Source organism: Sus scrofa, chromosome 10, assembly GCF_054392235.1.
Source record: "Sus scrofa isolate SSC_HxYL_T2T_F1_AM1 chromosome 10, Sscrofa_HxYL_maternal_Yorkshire_Landrace_v2.0, whole genome shotgun sequence".
Taxonomy (NCBI): Eukaryota; Metazoa; Chordata; class Mammalia; order Artiodactyla; family Suidae; genus Sus; species Sus scrofa.
In genome coordinates this window covers 19668170-19682349 of record NC_139392.1, presented here as the reverse complement: position 1 = coordinate 19682349, position 14180 = coordinate 19668170, and positions in this window count along the sequence as shown.

The following is a 14180-nucleotide window of genomic DNA, read 5'->3' as shown; positions in this document are numbered from 1 at the left end:
GAGGTGACTGGGAGAGATGTTTTGTGACACTTGATTGATACAGCTCATGCAAGCTTTGAAATTCTATGACAATGAGGAAGGCCAGGCTGTACAAGTGGCTCAGCCCTGTTTTGGATGTTCAATAAATATTGGGTGAAAAAAAAATGATGTGTTTTCTTTGGTCACCTGAAATAGCTCACCATCATTAAATGACCATGTGTGCCTAGAAACTCAGAGCCAATCTCTATGCTCAGTTGGTACAGCTTTTCTCGACAGGATTTCTTGACCTAATCGTCCCCCTCTTCTGGGCTGTTACTATCTTTCTCCTTTAATCTCCTGTTGATGGTTCCAGGCAGTCTTATACCTATGCTGGTTTTTCTTTTTTTTTTCTTATTCTTCTTTTTTTTTTTTTTTTTTCTTTTTAGGGCCACACTCACAGTACATGGAAGTTCCCAGGCTAGGGGTCCAATCAGAGCTACAGCTGCCAGCCTACATCACAGCCACAGCAACACTAGATCCAAGCTGCATCTGCGACCTACACCACAGCTCACAGCAACGCCGGATCCTTAACCCACTGAGTGGGGACATGGATGGAACCCGCATCCTCATGGATACTAGTCGGCTTCATTACCAGTAAGCCACAATGGGAACCCCTAAACGAATTCTTTATAAATGCATTTATATACCCTAATATTTGCATTTAATATAGATGCAATATTGTTCAAAAGGTTGCATGTTAGTCTGCGGCAAGTTACAGACTCAAAAGGAAGAGCAGTAATAGCATGAAAGAAAAATCTCCAAATGTATGCACAGGCAGCAAATGCTGAAATCATAAACTGAAAGACAAGAAGCCACCAAAGTCCTTGTCAAAACTTTCAGCTTGCCCTCAGCCGAAATCCTAACCTGTATCAGAATAAAGAGTCAATCTAATCGAATAATAAATCTTTCTGGAGAACCAGACCCTGCATCTAACAAGAGACACCAATTTCTAAACAGCTTAATTGAATTAATGAGAAGATTATTCACTTGGCGGGACGTTGTGTGTGTGTGTGTGGAGGGGGTGGAAGTTGTTGATCATAAGAGCAGCCAGATTCAGGCGCAATTGGCTACTGCTGTTGATTTAATTAGTAGTATAGATCCTGTCTCAGAGTTCTTCATTCCAGGATTTGGTGTTAAAAGAAGTATCAATCATCCTTGGTCTGTTTGGTTGAGTGCAGAAGTTACTTCTCTGCTTCTCTTTTTCTCTCCCGTTCATCCATGCGCTCACTCAGCAATGAGCATCCGCCGCATAGCTAGGAACTGGGGGAGACTAGGAAGTAAAGATGATGCAGAAGCTTTAGAAGGTAGGCGCTCAAGGTCATTGACACAGTCATTGAGATCTCCTTACTTTACCTCCGAAGAGATTTCCTCTATTGCTTCACTGATGATTTCCGGTTTTCTTTTGAAAATGGATGCACAGCATTCTCAAAATGTTAAGGTCAGAATCCTAGGGCTTAAAAAACCCTTGTTGGAATTCCCATCATGGCTCAGCAGTAACGAGCCCGACTCGTATCCATGAGGACATGGGTTCCAACCCTGGCCTCGCTCAGTGGGTTAAGGATCTGGCGTTACCATGAGCTGTGGTGTAGGTCTCAGACGTGGCTCGGATCTGGCATTGATGTGGCTGGGGCACAGGCTGGCAGCTACACGCTCCGATTCGACCCCTAGCCTGGGAACTTCATATGCCTTGGGTGCAGCCCTAAAAAGCCAAAAACGAGAAAAGAAAAGCTTGTTTTACCTTCTGGTGTGCGGCATTGAAAACTATGTTTTCTGAACTGCTTCGAGTTATATTTTCCCAGGTTGTCTTTTAACACAGAAGAAACAGAGTTGCAATTTTCCCATATGGAGACAGTCCCACAGACCAGGCCAGCCTCACAGCACACAGCACTGGTGAGAGCCAGTCTGGTCTGCTTTGAAGAGGTTCAAGACACAGCTCCCTGGTCCCCAAATCCCCAACTCTCACCTGCTTTTCATCAACTAGAGCATCACAATTTGGGGTCTCGGAGGCTGAGATGACACCAAGAGTTCTCTTTTAAATAAGAAATTTATGGGTAGTTCCCACTGTGACTCAGTGGGTTAAGAACCTGAACAGTATTCATGGGGATTCGGGTTCAGTCCCTGGCCTCGCTCAGTGGGTTAAAGAGCTGGGTGTGGTCACAAGCCATGAAGCAGGTCCTCAGAAGCGGCTCGGATCTGGCGTTGCTGTGGCTGTGGCGTAGGCTTCAGCTGCAGCTCCAATTCAATCCCTAGCCTGGGAAGTACCCTATGCTGCAGGTACGATCCTAAAAAGAAAAAAGAAATTTATAGACCAGCAAGACTGGGACAGGAGCACCTGGGGATGGGGTGAGGGAAAAAACCTGGCGATGGGGGGGAGACAGAGGAGCTGTAAGGGGGACCAGGGAACTCTGCAGCCTCCACACCTGGTCTCTCTTAGATCCTGGATCTGGAGATGTTCCAGGAGGAAGACGGGAGGAAATAACACGGTTTCCCTTCCTTTTTTTGCAAGAGAGGGGCTGCCCTTCCCAAACCCAGTGAGGTGTTTAATGAGTGTTAGCACCCAGACCCTCCAAAGACCTGCTGTTTTGTAACCATGGCGCCCTCGAGCATCACCAGCTCAAAGAATGCACCTTCTTACTGGGGACACGCTGGAGCATTTTGTCTTCAGGGCCAGGCTTCTGTGTGGCTACGGGTTTAGCTAATAGCAGAAACAGACTGATGAACATCCCAAAGCCAGAGCCCACTCTTTGTAGTAGTGAATAAATATCTGATGACACACAGAGTTTAGCCTCGCTCATCTCTCAGCAAGCCCAAGTAAGAGCCTTGCACTCTTGTGCTGCTCTCCCAAGGGTGTATGATAACCTCTTTTTTTTTTTTTAGAGCTACACCTGTAGCATACAGAAGTCCCAGGCTGGAGGTCAAATTGGAGCTATAGCTGCTGGCCTACCCCACAGCCACAGCAACGCCAGATTAGAACTGCATCTACGACCTACACCACAGCTCAGGGCAATTCTAGATCCTTAACCCACTGATCGAGGCCAGGAACCAAACCCCCAACCTCATAGATACTAGTCAGGTTCATAACCCGCTGAGCCACAGTAGGAACTCCCACAATAGCCTCTTAGGTACCTGGAAAAAAAAAAAAATTGCTCAGTGCCCTGTAGGTAGAAGCCCAGTCAAAGCTTTTGCTCTAGAATTTTAGCGCCTTCAAGCAGACACGTTCTCATAGTCCACGGTCCTTCGCTAAAAAAACATCTCTAAAAGGAACGTCAGGTACAGTAACTGAGAGAGTAATTCGCTTCAAAATAGAAATGATGACTTGATAGAACAATCTATGCGCTTTAACCATTCTAGAAATGTCATAATTATGCTTTTAATAAGTGTCTGATACAGGAGAGTGTCTTATATATGAGAATGTATAATGTTAGCCATGGACATGCAATTTTTTCCATGTTATAGCAGAAGCAATACATCCAAAAGTCATCTCTGCAATCATGTCAATTCCTTAAACAAGATATTTCAGTTAGCCACTGCCACATCACAAACCACCCATTAGGGACATAAAATGTCAAGAGTATTCCTTGTCATTATTATTATTATTATTATTATTATTATTATTAGGTAATGATGATTGTCTCTCCCAGGTCTGGGGGGTTAACCAGGCTCAGGAAGTCAGTTCTCACTCAGGATCTCTCCCACGACAGTGACTTGACGACAGTGACTGGGGCATCTCGAAGGCTTCCTCGCTCACGTGGCTGGCTGTCAGCTCATGTATTAAACATGCCTTTTGATTCTGATGCTTCGACATCTGGAGCCTTGTGGACCCTGGAGCGACGGCCTCTCCCCAATCTAGATGATTCCTAGAAAGGACAGGTCTGTCATTTGCAAGCCCACCACCTCCTGGATGGGCTTTCCTGCTCTGGGAACCTAGCTACCTGCCCTAATGACCCAGAGGCAGGTAGCAGAAAACTAGAGACAGGTTCTACATCCTAGAGCCCATCCCAATTATTCAAACTAGCCGATTCAGGAGTTTCCATCATGGCTCAGCGGTAACGGAACGAACTAGTATCCACGAGGTTGCGAGTTCCATCCCTGACCTTGCTCAGTGGGTTAAGGATCCACTGTTGCTGTGAGCTGTGGTGTAGGTCACTGATGGGGCTGGGATCTGGTGCAGCTGTGGCTGTGATGTAGGCTGGCAGCTGCAGCTCCAATTCGACCCCTAGCCTGGGAACTTCCACATGCCACAGGTACAGCCCTAAAAAGACCAAAAAAAAAAATCAAACTAGCCAGTCCTAAGCCTGCTTGCCCTGCCTCATCGCTTCTTTCTCATGGAAGCCACCTTTTCCCTTGCTCCTCTGCCTCCTGACTGACCCTGGTGGGTGCTCCAGTGCCATCCTGTGTGGCATGTTTTTAGGGACCTGTGAATACATAGACCTCTTCCTTCATGACTCATTTCTGTGTGTGCCAGTCTTACCATAGCTGATTGAAACATGTCCTGGGTCTATTTTCAAACAGCCGGGACCTTAGCCACCAGCCAGGGCAGCTACCTGTGGCATCGCCATGTGGCTTGGTCTTGACCTCACGTTATGGCAGCTGCATTGCGAGGATAAGCTTCCCAGGAGAGAGGGAGTTAGATGGAAGTCGTGTCACCCCTTTAACAGAGCCTCAGAGGTGGTCTGTCAGCATCTCTTCTGCCACATTCTCTGTGTTAGAAGCCCGGCAGTGAGGTCAGCCCAAAGTCAAGTGGAATGGACTTAAACTCCACCTCGCAGGGCGAGGAGTGCCAAGGAATTCGAAGCCACATTTACAAAAATCCACAGGTGGATTTTATTCCTGATCTATTCATGGCTCCTTAAATAACTGGAGTTCCCGTCGTGGTGCAGTGGTTAGCGAATCCAACTAGGAACCATGAGGTTGTGGGTTCGGTCCCTGCCCTTGCTCAGTGGGTTAACGATCTGGCATTGCCATGAGCTGTGGTGTAGGTTGCAGACGCGGCTTGGATCCAGCGTTGCTGTGGCTCTGGCATAGGCCGGTGGCTGCAGCTCCGATTCAACCCCTAGCCTGGGAACCTCCATATGCCGCAGGAGCGGCTGAAGAAATAGCAGAAAGACAAAAAAAAAAAAAAAAAAAAAAAAAAAAAAAAAAAAACTAATGAGCCCCGTTTGAGAAGGACAGTTTGGTTCAATTCAGATGGTTCTGCATGTGGAAATCAGGTTCTGTTTTCTAAGTGCTCTTTTTTTTTTTTTTTCATCCAGATTTCACTATTTCATTGTGGCAATGGACATATTTTAAAAACTGTACTTATTTAAGAAAGACAAATACCATATGATATCACTTATAGGTGGAATCTAAACTATGACATAGAATTTCCCATCAGGGCTCAGTGGAAAGGAATCTGACCACTATCCACGAGGAGGCAGGTTTGATCCCTGGGCCTTGCTCAGTCGGTTAAGGATCCAGCATTGCTATGAGTTGCGGTGTAGGTCGAAGATGAGGCTCATATCTAGTGTTGTTATGGCTGTGGTGCAGGCCATTAGCTGTAGCTCTGATTCGACTCCTAGCCTGGAAACTTCCATATGCTTCGGGTGCGGCCCTAAAAAAAAAAAAAAAAAAAAAGCAGTTCCCGTTGTGGCTCAGCGGAAACAAATCTGACTAGTATCCAAAAAGACCTGGGTTCGATCCCTGGCCTTGCTCCTTGGGTTAAGGATCTAGTGTTACCCTGAGCTGTGGTATAGGTCACAGAGGTAACTCAGATCCTGCATTGCTGTGGCTGCGGTGTAGGCCAGTGGCTATAGCTCCAATTTGACCCCTAGCTGGGGAACCTCCACATGTTGCAGGTGCGGCCCTAAAAAAATAAAAGGCAAAAAAGAAGACAAAAAAAAAATAATTAAAAAATTAAAGGAACCTATCTATGAAAGAGAAACAGACGCTCAGACATAGAGAACAGAGCTGTGGTTGCCAAGGGGCCAGGGACGGAGAGGGGTGGACGAGGAGTTTGGGGTTAGCCAGTGCCAACTATTACATTTCGAATAGATAGGCAACAAGGTCCTACTGGATAGCGCAGGGAACTATACCCAATCTCCTGGGATAGACCATGATGGAAATAATATAAAAAAGAACATATATACATGTATAACTGAGTCACTTTGCTGTACAGCAGAAATTGGCACAACATTGTAAATCAACCACACTTTAATAAAAAAAAATAATGAAAAAACTATACCTCTTTAAAAATTTTATGACTCCTTATGTTGTGATCTTTAAATGGTTTAAATACTGTTAAATTATTTAAAATAATTCAAAATTATTTTAAGTTCATATTTGAAATTTTATTTTCATCTTCCTGTCAAGCCGCATCCTTAGTACAATGTGGAGAAAAGTACTCACTTAGAGGACTGATTGTGGGCCAAAATTAAAAACAAAAATGAACAAATATTTAAAAATCAATTAAGGCGTTCCCATGGTGGTTCAGCGGTAATGAACCCAACCAGTATCTCTGAGGAAATGGGTTTGAGCCCTGGCCTCGCTCAGTGAGTTAAGGATTTGGTGATGCTTTGAGCTGTGGTGCTGCAAGCTGCTGTGTAGGTCACAGACTCAGCTCGGATCCCGAATGGCTGTGGCTGTGGTGTAGGCCGGCAGCTGTAGCTCCAACTGGACCCCTAGCCGGGGAACCTCCGCATGCCGTGGGTGTGGCCCTAAAAAGACAAAAAAAAAAAAAAAATTAAAAAAATTAAAATCAGTTCATTTAAATGTTGTTAAAATTAGGTTCTGGGGAATGTGGAAAAATGGAAAGAAGGATCATAGCCATAGTGTTACATAGATGAATTTGTGTTTTCCTACTTTAATTGCTGCTTTTACTTTCATTAGTTTATTTCAAAAGGTAAAGGATTTAAAGACAATGGTAGCAAGGGTATTCAGTCTCCTAACTGATGCTCAAATGATAATTTACTTTTTTTTTTTTTTGGTCTTGCCCATGGTATGCAGAAGTTCCCAGGCCAGGGAATGAACCCACACCACAGCAGTGACAACACCAGGTCCTTAACCTGCTGAGCCACCAGGGAACTCTGAAAATTTTTGATCACTCTTTTTAAGGTAGCAGATAGGGAGAGAGAAAGGTCATTACTCAGTGGTTTGGTTGTATAGGTGAGTAGGACCAGGGGAGCTGAATTCTCTTCAAGGAAGTAAGACAGGGTATTCAAATGGTTGACCTCGGCCTGAGGACAAGGAAAAACGTGGCTGTCTGGGGAAGCCCTTCAAAAATTATCCAAAGGAGGAGTTCCCATTGTGGCTCAGTGGTTAATGAACCCAACTAGGAACCATGAGGTTGCGGGTTCGATCCCTGGCCTTGTTCAGTGGGTTAAGGATCCCGTGTTGCCATGAGCTGGGGTGTAGGTTGCAGACGCAGCTTGGATCCCACGTTGCTGTGGCTGTGGTGTAGGCCGGCAGCTGTAGCTGATTCAACCCCTAGCCTGGGAACCTTCATATGCCACAGGAGCAGCCCTAGAAAAAGCAAAAAGACAAAAAGACCAAAAAAAAAAAAAAAGAAGAAAAAGGAAAAAAAAAAGCCAAAAATAACCTGAAGGAAATGAGAATTAGAGTTTGGATCGAAGGAGCACAATCTAGGCAGAATCATGCAGATAAATCAACAAAACCAAAGCAAGAAGGGCCATATGACTTCCTGGAGCCCTGAGACCAAAAACACTCTTCAAAGAAACATGCAAGAGGAAAAGTAGAGAAACCAATTTCCCATTTTCAGATTTGTCTTATGGGTAGAAGACTTTGAAAAAGTGTTTTGTTTTGTTATTGGCAGGGCGGGGGCGGGGGGATGATCAGCGCTGAGATACCAGGGAACTCCCCAAAAGGATTCTTTTTAAATCTGAAAAATTTCAGATCATTGTGGAGGTAACAGCTCTCCTCTTTTGCACCTAAAGACATGAAAAACAATTACAGAAGGTCAATTACAGGGAGTTCCCACTGTGGCTCAGCAATAATGAACCTAACTAGTTTCCATGAGGACGTGCGTTCGATCCCTGGCCTCGCTCAGTGGGCTAAGGATTCAGCGTTGCCGAGAGCTGTGGTGTAGATTGCAGACCCAGCTCAGATCTTGCATGACTGTGGCTGTGGTGTGGGCTGGCAGCTATAGTTCTGACTCGACCCCTGACCTGGGAACTTACATAGGCTGTGGGTGCAGCCCTAAAAACCAAAAAAAAAAAAAAAAGGGCATTTGATAACACTGAGAAAAATAGAAGAACGTCTTCTCAGAAGTTAGTCTCCAGGAATGACCACATCTAGCCTCAGCTCACTCAGCCAGGGCCACGCTCCTCCTTTGTAAAAGCGACAAGAGGCACATCAAGAGCTGGTGTCACGAAGGGACTCTTCAGTTCCTCCTGCGTGTCTGCTAATGACAACGTACTACAAATGCATCTCCGTTTTCTTTGGTCAGTGACATACTGTGTCGCTTTAGCCTTTCTTAGAAACCCTCTCTTCATTTTCACTTATTAAATGAAACGTCTCGGAGTTCCGGTTGGGGCTCAGCAGTAACGGACCCCACTAGCATCCATGAGGACGCAGGTTTGATCCCTGGCCTCACTCAGTGGGTTAAGGACCTGGCATCATTGTGAGCTGCAGTGGAGGTTGCAGCAGTGCCTCGGATCCCACATTGCTGTGTCTGTGTGGTGTGTGGTGCAGGCCGGCAGCTGCAGCTCTGATTCGAGCCCTAACCTGGAAACTTCCCTATGCCACAGGTTCGACCCTAAAAAGATAAAAAAAATAAATAAATGAAATGTCTCAGTTTCTTCCAATTTTCCCTTATCTTTTTTTTTCATTTTTAAAAATTTTATTGAAGTCTAGTTGACTTACACTGTTGTGATAATTTCTGCTGTACACTGAAGTGATTCAGTTATACATGTACACACATCCATTCTTTTTCAGATTCTTTTCCCACATAGACTATCACAGAATATTGGGTTGAGTTCCCTGCGCTACACAGCAGGTCCCCATTCGTCAGTCACGCCCTATACCTCGGTGTGCATATGCCAATCCCAAACCCCGAGTCCATCTCTCTCCCCCACTCCCACAACCTATGCCCTTTGGTAACCATAAGTTTGTTTTCAAAGTCTGTGAGTCTATTTATGTTCTGCAAATGTTTGTTTGCATCCTTTTTTAAGATTCCATATATAAGTGATATATGATATTTGTCTTTCACATATAAGTGATATCATGATATTTGGTCTAACATCACTTAATATGATAATATCTAGGTCCATCCATGGTGCTGCAAATGACATTATTTCATTCTTTCTTATGGCTAATATTCCATTGCATAGATGTACCACATTTTCTTTATCCATTCCTCTGTCAATGGCTATTTAGGTTGCGTCCATGTCTTGGCTATTGTAAATAGTGCTTCATTGAACATTGGGGTGCATGTAGCTTTTTGAATGATCATTTTCTCTGGATAGATGCTCATGAGTGGGATTGATGGGTCATATGGTAGTTCTATTTTTAGTTTTTTAAGGAACTGCCACACTGTTTTCCATAGTAGTTGTACCAATTTACATTCCCACCAACAGTGTAAGAGGGTTCTCTTTTCTCCATACCCTCTCCAGTACTTATTGTTTGTAGACTTTTTAATAATGGCCATTCTGGCTAGTACATGCAAGGTGGTACCTCATAGTAGTTTTGATTGGCATTTCTCTAATAATTAGTGAAGTTGAGCATCTTTTCATAGGTTTTTTTTTTTTTTGCCATTTGTAAGTCTTCTTTGGAGAAATGTCTACGTCTTTTGCCCATTTTCTGATTTTTTTTTTCCCCGACCTAGAGCTGTATGATTTGTTTGTATATTTTGGAGATTAGTCCCTTGTCAGTGGCTTCATTTGCAAATATATTCTCCCATTCCGTAGGTTATCTTTCCATTTTGTTTATGGCTTCCTTTGCTGTGCAAAAACTTTTAAGTTTAATTAGGCTTCATTTGTTTATTTTTGTTTTTATTTTCATTACTCTAGGAGGTGGATCTGAGAAGATATTGCTGTGATTTATGTCAGAGAGAGTTTGGCCTATGTTTTCCTCTAAGAGTTTTATAGTATCTTGTCTTATATTCAGGTCTTTAATCCATTTTGAGTTTTATTTTTGTGTATGGTGATAGAGAGTATTCTAATTTCATTCTTTTGCATGTTGCTGTCCAGTTTTCCCAGGGCCACTTATTGAAGAGACCATCTTCTCTCTATTGTATATTCTTGCCTCCTTTGTTGTAGATTAATTGAGCATAGGTACACAGGTTTATTTCTGGGCTTTCTATCCAATTCCATTGTTCTATATTTCTGGTTTTAGAAAAGTTTTTTTTTTTTTGTCTTTTTAGGGCCACACTTGTGGCATATGGAAATTCCCAGGCTAAGGATTGAATTGGAGCTGCAGCTGCTGGCCTACACCACAGCCACAGAAACAAGGGATCCAAGCAACATCTGTGACCTATACCACAGCTCACAGCAATGCTGGATCCTTAACCCACTGACCAAGACCAGGGATCAAACCAGCCTCCTCAGGGGTACTAGTTGGGTTTGTTAACCACTGAGCCAAATGGGAACTTCCACACTGTTTTGATGACTGTAGCTTTGTAGTATAGTCTGAAGACAGGGACCCTGATTCCTTCAGCTCCATATTTCTTTCTGAGGATTGCTTTGGCTATTCAGGGACTTTTGTGTTTAAAATTTTTTGTTCTAGTTCTATGAAAAATGCCGTTGTAATTTGATAGGGATTGAATGTGTAGATTGCCTTGGGTAGTATACTCATTCTGACAATATTGATTCTTCCAATCCAAGACCATGGTACATCTTTCCATCTGTTTGTGTCATTTTTGACTTCTCTCATCAGCATCTTACAGTTTTCAGAGTACAGGTCTTTTGTCTCTTTACATAGGTTTATTCCTAGATATTTTATTCTTTTTTTTTTTTTTTTTTTTTTCTTTTTGCCTTTTCTAGGGCCGCACCAGCGGCATATGGAGGTTCCCAGGCTAGGGGTCTAATCGGAGCTGTAGCCACCTGCCTATGCCAGAGCCACAGCAACGCGGGATCCAAGCCGCGTCTGCAACCTACACCGCAAGCAGCTCACGGCAACGCCGGACCATTAACCCACTGAGCAAGGGCAGGGACCGAACCCGCAACCTCATGGTTCCTAGTCGGATTCGTTAACCACTGCGCCACGATGGGAACTCCTAGATATTTTATTCTTTTTGATGTGATGGTAGAGAGCACTGATTCCCTCATGGTTTATATTTGCTCAACTCTGTTGAGGCATCTAAATGTCAAGTTCTTTGTTTAAACTGTGGGGCTCCTTGCTGATTATTACCTTTAACTTATGATATATTCCGACCCTCAGGATCCTTTTCTGTTCTGTTCCAAAATAATAATATCCACTCTACATCTTTTCTTGTATTTATGTAGGGAGCACCTGTCCCTAATTTTTAAAATGCTATAAATTACAGAGTAATTCAGAGTAAATAACATGAAAATCTACTTTGCATTAGAATTTTTGTGTGTCGTATGGTTTCTAGTAATTAAACCTCCTAATGGGCAGGAACTCTCATTATTGTGTCTTTTATAGGGTTAATCAGGAGCCCTGCACAAGACTTTGTCAACAGCACATAATGTTGAATCTATGTGCACATTGTATATCTATTATATGGTAGTATAATCACTACGGACACTTTTTTATCTCCCTAACTAGACAGTTTCATGTGACTTCATATACTCAATAACTGGCACTTAGAACATGTGCAAAAAATAATTTTGCATAAGAAGGTTGAATAAATTTTCCTTGGATAGGTGGATGAATGGAACATCAGCTAGTCCTACTAACCAAACCCAGAATAAACTTGAATTTACCCACGTTTATTCTTCCTGTCTTCCTTTTAGGCTATCTTTAGTCTGATTAAATGGTTATCCATTTCATTACCGCTTAATTAATTAACCTATTTTAATTAACCAATCCATTGAATTAATTTAACTTTTAAAAGTTAGGAACTTTTTCAGAAACGTTTTCTTTTACAATGGAAAAGCGTGGTATAGGCAGGGCCATGCGGGTTGACCATGGACAGAGTGGGCACCAGGCACCCTGCACAGAAGAGTCGCTGAGCTGCTTGGAGGATGTGGGGAATCTGAGATGCCCAGGGAGGTGGAGATCTTGGAAGCAGAGGACGCTGGCCACGCTGAAGCATCTTGCTGGGTCTCTGTTCCTTCACTAGGAACAGTTAGGGGCTGAATTGCTTAATTTTGGAAATTCCCTCCAGCTCCAAATTGCCTTGATTCTACAAGAAGCCAAAATAAACAAAAATGGTGTCTTCTTATGCATAGGTTCTCCTAAATAACCCAGCAGGAAAGCGGGAAGCCTGTGCTTCCAGCTTGCTGTTTAGAGACACCAGTTCACAAGCCACTGTATAATGAGAGACATTACTTGAATGCTTTGTGAAAGTGAGTCTCATTGTGAATGGGCCAAGGGTGTCTGAGTGGAAGAGATGCGGCGAGAGGGAGGGAGACTCATGGGGAGGTCCTTAGCTTTTGGACAATTATCTATCTCGACCATAAGAAGGCACCACTCCCAACACAGTTCCCTTTGTGCCGTGAGTGACCACATCATTTGCAAACCTCTACAATATTTTAGATACAAACACTTCCAAAGCATTGCCTCTCCTAATTCCTTTTAAGCAGGAAGACAAGAGAGTTCCCCTCATACCTCAGTGCAAACGAATCTGACTAGTATCCATGAGGATGCGGGTTTGATCCATGGACTTGCTCAGTGGGTTAAGGATCCGGCGTTGTGGTGAGCTGTGATGTAGGTCAAGACTTGGCTTGGATCTGGCGTTGCTGTGGCTGTGGCCAGCAGCTGCAGCTCCAATTTGACCTCTAGCCTGGGCATCTCCATATGTGGCCCTAAAAACCGAAAAAAAAAAAAAAAAAAAAAAGGAAAAGAAAAAAGGATAAAGACAAAACTGTTTGCATCCAGGTAGCACACCAATCCACTGGATTTTTCGTCTCTCTCTTTCTTTTTTTTTTTTTTTTTTTTGTCTTTTTTTCTTAATCCTATAATCTCAGCAATAGGCATGCATTTTGTTTTTAAGCTACCTTAAAACGCTAGTAAAGGAAAAGTAATCAACAGATTCAAAGAAAGGAGAGGTGATTAACACAGAAACTGCTCTTTTTTTTTTTTTCTCTGAGTTGGGGGAGCATTTACAAGTCCAAGTTGAGACTCTTAAGTGTCATTTGCCTGGAAACGAGAGGAGCAGGAAGTCAAATGTTTCTCTCATTATTTTTTATTTGCAGACACCACTGCTGCTCTGCTCTGTCACCACCTGGGAGGGCCAGTTCTGAGCAAGAGAGCTGTGTGTTACCTATTCTTGCAACTTCCCCCAGGACATGGGGAAGGAAATCATAGCTTGCATTTTTTTCCCCTTAATTTAGAGGCCATGGCTTTTAGAATAAAGATCATTTGTTTCTAATATCATAAGACAGACTTCCCTTTCCTCTCTTTCAGACTAGTAGCTTCTTACCCTGTTGCTATTGGTGGGTAGGAACTTTGTAAGAAGCTGAACACTAAAGCAGAGAAAATGGGCAACTTCAGGGTCAAATGTAAATCTCTCCCTTCCCTTAGTCTATCGTGAAACATTCACGTCTTTTTTTTTAAATCTCAAAGGCCCAACTAATTCATGCTGGGGTTTTGGTGCATGTTGGTGTTTTCAGACATAATGACTTTCAAGTTTTCTTACTGAGTGAGAATGTGAGCATCTTTTTCCAGGTTCACTCGAGCTCACCCCGCAAGGCTGGACCTGAGCAACTGACGGTCCAGGAAGTGCTGCATTCTTGTGTGTATTGGGCAGGATTTCCTGCAAAGGGTCAAGAAAACATATTTTCCCATTGCTTTGTTTAAAGTGTAGAAAACCCTTGGGTCCTTGTGTCCAACTGGAGACCCTGGTGGTCCCTGCCATGGAAACTAAGGAAGAAGGGCAGGTCGCTTGTTGGCAGTGATGGTCACCAGCCCAACAAAAGCGAGTGAGAAGACAGCTGTTTCTGAACCTGCCCTCGGGCTCCCCACACTGTGCTCCTCTTCCATTCACCTAGTTGGTAAAACGGGAACCGAATGGAAGCAACAAAATATGAACACACAGGCTGGATGTG